Genomic DNA, 6,000 nt, shown 5'->3' with positions numbered 1-6,000 from the left:
GGGTAGTGTCAACGTCACTTTGCCTCCAATGCGTTGTCCTGTCGTGTTGCGGTCGGGTTAGCCGACTCTATGGTGCCTGCAGTTTAGGTGACTCCTATGTGGGCTGCGGGATCTGGCAATGAAGGCTGGTTCCATAGTGCCAATAGGACAAGCACCCCCTGTAGGACTGTGGGTTTTGGTAACTGCGGCCGGCTCGTGGCCTTGAAACTTTTTTTTTCATGGGTACCTTCTGAAACCCATCCGGGTTCCAGTACCGTCAGCTGGTTCTCGGCAGTGCCTTTGGATTAGGTGCCTCCTTCTCGGTATCCAAGTTCCACCAACGTCTGCTGGTCCTTGGTAGTGCTTTCTGGCACAGGTACCTCCTGCTTAGTAACCGAGTTCCAGTACTGTCAGCTGGTCCTCGGTAGTTCCATTGGCTCTTGTACCTTCTGCTACCCATCCGGGTTCCAGTACCGTCAGCTGGTCCTCGGTAGTTCCTCAGCCTTCTTGTACCTTCTGCTACATTTCCAAGTTCAAGCTTTTTGAAATGGTTCTTGGTAATCACTCTGGATCTCCCTGACGAGGACCCTGAAGACGAGGACCCCAAAGACCAACCCGAAGAAGACGAGGACCGTGAAGACGGCGACCCTGAAGACGAGGACCCTGAAGACCACCCCGAAGAAGACGAGGACCCTGAAGACCACCCCGAAGAAGACGAGGACCCCGAAGACGAGGACCCTGAAGACGAGGACCCTGAAGACCAACCCGAAGAAGACGAGGACCCCGAAGACGACGACCCTGAAGACGAGGACCCCGAAGACGACTATCCTGAAGGCCACCCCGAAGAAGACCAAGAAGATGACCCTGAAGAAGTTGACCAAGAGGACAAAGAAGAGAAGACAACCACCAAGATACAGAAGAACAAGAGACAGAAAACCAAGAAGCAGAAGTACAAGAAGCTGCAGAACAAAAAGCGGAAGAACATTAAGCATAAGACTAAAAATTAGAGCAAAAGATAATATCTAAATTATAAGCAGAAGATGACTAAGCAGTGTATGGGGGTGAGTCCGTTCCTCCTCGTGGTGCCCCTGGAAAAGACCTGCTGCAGCAGGCCAAACTGAACGCGGACAAATCCTGTTGTAAATCTTTTGTGATGGGCAGAACGAAAGGTGTAATGTTCAAACTTTTATAGATAACAACTACAGGAATGCCTGTCACAAATAAGAATATGATGAAGAAGAAGAAGATGAAGAAGGTGAAGAAGAAGTGGATGAAAAAGATGCTGATGCTGAGGATGATGAAGGAGAAAGTGTGGGAGAAGTAAAAAAGAGGGTGAAGAGCATGGAAGTAGTGAAACATAAATATCTGACAAAATATAAAAATACTTTACATAGTCAATATTTCCGTAACTCAGAACTTCTTAACAAAAATATTAATTCCTGCTATTCCATTTGATTGGGCTAAACCTCTATGCCTTTATTGTCTCCCCCACCTCCCCCAATACATTCTACATTATTCTTAGTTGTTTTCCTTCATGTAGAATTAACCTACAAGGAAAGAAAGGGTTTATTTTCATTCCGATATTTCTGTCCCATTGACTTGCATTGGTTTCCGGTATCGGAATCGGCGATATCCGATACTTTTGGGGTATCGGTCCGATCCAATCCGATCCGATATTTGCCGATATCGGAAGGTATCGCTCAACACTAATCATAACAGATATAAAGGAATACTATGTCATAAAAAAGAAATCCTGCCGTTATACCAATAAATAGCGTTATCAAGGTATATGTGACAAATTATCCCACTAGAACTATGCTAATGCACCAAACTAGAAGCATTATGAAATACTTTGGACACCAATGATGCAGGAGCTCTAACTATTAGTGCGTCCGCCCCTGACGCGCATTTCAAACCAGCCTTCGTCAGGTGGCACGGTCTCCACTTATTCCCTGACTTATACACTACGCCAGATGAAGAAAAAAGGCGATGTAGTGCAGCCCTGCACAGTAACAGGACCTCCCTTTTGTTTCCCCCATGGAACACCCATACATTTCAATTGAATGTGTGTCCTCGGATGTACATTCAGTTGAAACCAGTGGGCCCACTCTATGTCCTGCTCGGGGACACGCCAAAGATCTGGGCCCATCGAAGAGTTGTCCGATGTCCCATTCAGGGGTGGATTAAGAGTAGCAAGGGCCCCGGGCAGTTTAGAAGGTGCGGGCCCCCCCCCACACACACACCTGATTTATCACGTGACATGTCACCTGATCCCCTATGATAGATCATGTGATAGTTCACGTGAAATTAATTTGGCACAATATTAATTATAATATTTTTTTTTTAGGCTGTGTGCCCACTATGCGTTTTTTAAGCGTTTCCGCAGCGGCAATTCCGCTGCAGAAACGCTTAAAAAACGCTTGGTAGAAGGTCTGCCATGTTCCCCAATGATAATCCGCATGTGCTGTGTACATGCTGCGGAAATTTCCGCTGCGGATTATCATTGCGGAAAAATCCGCAGCATTACCAATTATTTTGTGGAAGCGCTGCGTTTTTGCCGCCATTGACTTGCATTAGAATGCATGGAATCCGCATCACTGCATCTGTACATGCGGATTCCATGCGTTTCAATGTGCGGATGGTACCCGGGTGTGGAGGACAGGAGACTCTCCTCCGGACCCGGGTACCGTAGAACCGGTAAAAAAAGAATAAAATAAAAAATAAATATTATACTTGCCTTCTGATGGCCCCCGGTGTCTTTATCCGATGAGTCCTGGCTTGCTGGCAGCTCGCGATGGTCTGAAAAGGACCTGCCGTGACGTCATTTAGTCATGTGAAGGGGCACGCGACCGCTGACGTCGGCAGGCCATCAGAAGGTAAGTATATATTTTTTAATTTTTTACAATTCTTTTACGGGCACACTACATAAATCCATGCCGGTTGCATGGATTTATATAGTGTGACCAAGTTGTCAAGCACTTTCCAAGTGATGCTAAAATCGCTTTGAAAGCGCTTGTCAACCTGCATGCGGAAATGCATGTGAAGAACGCTTCACATCCGCTTGTCCCTGGCAGGAAAAACGAATGTAAAATCCGCATGTAAAATCCGCATGTACAATGAGCATGCGTTTTTTCTGCCAGGGAGATGCAGAAACGCTCAAAAAAAATCTGGAACATTTCTGTATCGTGGGCACATAGCCTTACATTAATTGTATGACTCAATATTGAGCACACGTAGCCATCTATACACAGCGGGAGGCAGCATGGTGCCATCTATACACAGCGGGAGGCAGCACGGTGCCATCTATACACAGCGGGAGGCAGCACGGTGCCATCTATACACAGCGGGAGGCAGCACGGTGCCATCTATACACAGCGGGAGGCAGCGCGGTGCCATCTATACACAGCGGAAGGCAGCACGGTGCCATCTATACACAGCGGGAGGCCGCACGTAGCCATCTATACCCAGCGGGAGGCCGCACGGCGCCCCCCCAGAGACAGCAGGAGGCCGCACGTAGCCATCAATACACAGCAGGAGGCCGCACGTAGCCCCCCCCCAGAGACAGCAGGAGGCCGCACGTAGCCATCTATACACAGCAGGAGGCCGCACGTAGCCATCTATACCCAGCGGGGGGCCGCATGGCGCCCCCCCCAGAGACAGCAGGAGGCTGCACGTAGCCATCTATACACAGCAGGAGGCTGCACGGCGCTATCTATACACAGCATTGGGCCGCACGACGCCATCTATACACAGCATGGGGCCGCACGGCGCCATCTATACAAAGCAGGGGGCCGCACGGCGCCATCTATGCACAGCAGGGGGCCACACGGCGCCATCTATACACAGCAGGGGGCCGCACGGCGCCATCTATACACAGCAGGGGGCCGCACGGCGCCATCTATATACAGCAGGGGGCCGCACGGCGCCATCTATACACAGCAGGGGGCCGCACGGCGCCATCTATACACAGCAGGGGGCCGCACGGCGCCATCTATACACAGCAGGGGGCCGCACGGCACCATCTATACACAGCAGGGGGCCACACGGCGCCATCTATACACAGTGGGAGGCCGCACAGCGCCCCCCTCCCCCCCAGAGATAGCAGGAGGCCGCATGGCACCATCTATACTCAGCAGTAGGCCGCACGCAGTCATGCACGCAGTCACGCACACACACACAAACATATACAGATATACATACACGCATAAACACATTTGAAACACAAAAATACTTATAAACAGACATCACACAATGATATCTGCCTGCAAACACACACACAGACAGACAGACAGACAGACAGACTCACCATCCCCCGGCTCCATTCCTCCTGCCTGCTCTGACTTCTCCGGGGCAGCAGTGCAGGCCGGGCGCGCACCGGTTGACGTCACAGCTAGGAGACACGGCCGCGCACAGGGCCGTGTCTCCTAGCAGTGACGCGGCCGGGCCAGCACAGGGAAGTTAACTACTGCAGTGCTGGCCTGGCCGATGAAGAAGTAGCGGCCGTGCGCCGCTCGCTGCTGGGGGAGCGGTCCGGGCCCCCCCTCCCACCACTGCTGCCGGTATGTGCCACGGCGGCCCGCACATATAATGAGGGCAATCTGGCCATAGACTCCCCGCCCGGAGCCTCGGGCCCCCTGAAGGCTCGGGGCCCCGGGCGGTCGCCCGGATTGCCCTCATTATAATCCGCCTATGGTCCCATTGCTCCAGTCCGGCCCTGGTTACAGTTCATGCTAGTCCAGACAACAGAGTCGATCGCACATGTATCCAGTCAGCAACTACAGTCCTCACATACATAGTTCATCACATACAGACGATGGATACCATGACCGTAGAACATCTATCTAACTCCAGCAACATATAGTACAGTCTCAACTGGGGTTCTCCAAACTTATTTGTGGGTTCAGTGTTGGGCAGAGGAGCAGACCTGTATTCCACCAGATGGAGCCATGGTGTTTTGGACTGTTACTGAAGAGACCCTCTGGAGTGGAAGTCGGAGACTTTATACCCACAGTTCCCATTCAGGACATTCCTCCACAGGATTGGAGAAGTTGGGGGGAGGTGATACTTCACTGTTCAACTAACCAGCATATTTATCCTAAATTGTGTAATTAGTAAACTGCAGTGGGCTGATGCAATATATACTCAGCAGGCATTTACAAATGAACATACCACAAGAGTGAACGTACAGTCTCATATGAAACAATGACTCAATTGAGGCCTCTGAGAGACTAACAAGAGTAATGGAACGATTGATTTACCTGATTACCAATTTTGTGTCTGGCCTTATGGATACATAAGATCCAGCTTGCATGTCTTTCTCTGCTTACTATTACTGAATGGAAACAGTGATTCGTGATGCTGAACGCTCTCCAGGAGAGACCCGTGCACCTCAATCTCATGAGCAAGCAAATCTCCAATAAAAGTCAACAATAAGACCGACATAACCAGTGCTCCGTGCTTGAAAAAGTCTGTATCCCTTAGAGACCTGCACTCTGCTCTACGTCCATTGGTCCAATAGTCTTTAGTCCGTGGCCAGCTCCTCACACTGATGAAACTGGTGTAACACCTGTACAAGAGATAGCAGCCACAACACTTATTACTCACATCTTCATCTGTTTTACATAGAGGCAGAATCATTTTATATCCTGGTGGTGGTGCTTCACTTGTAAATTACTTTAAAGCAGTACAGTTGCTGGGCCTGAAAACTCCATTCCTTTTTTTCTGCCCTTCACTGACCACTGTTCTTCCAGTAATTCCCTTGCCCCAGCCTGGAAAGTCCAGTATTTACTCACTATGACTCCCAGGTGTAGCCTACACGTTACCTTCTCTTCAGTCGTACTGTCCATTGACAATATGGAAAGGAGTCTGCTGCTCACTGAGCAGCTGCTCACTGGGGTAGATGTGGGGGAGGGTGGTAGTAGGGAGCTGCAGGACAGTGAGGGGGGGTAGAGGGAAGAGTACCAGGTAGGCTAGTCCTGATCTGGCACACCCCAATAAGTTTGCAAAGTTGGTATATGAGGG

The sequence above is a fragment of the Phyllobates terribilis genome, unplaced genomic scaffold (assembly GCF_046119375.1).
Source record: "Phyllobates terribilis strain yellow unplaced genomic scaffold, ASM4611937v1 Scaffold_35__1_contigs__length_13245226, whole genome shotgun sequence".
NCBI classification, from domain to species: domain Eukaryota; kingdom Metazoa; phylum Chordata; class Amphibia; order Anura; family Dendrobatidae; genus Phyllobates; species Phyllobates terribilis.
Note: the sequence above shows the minus strand (reverse complement) of the source record.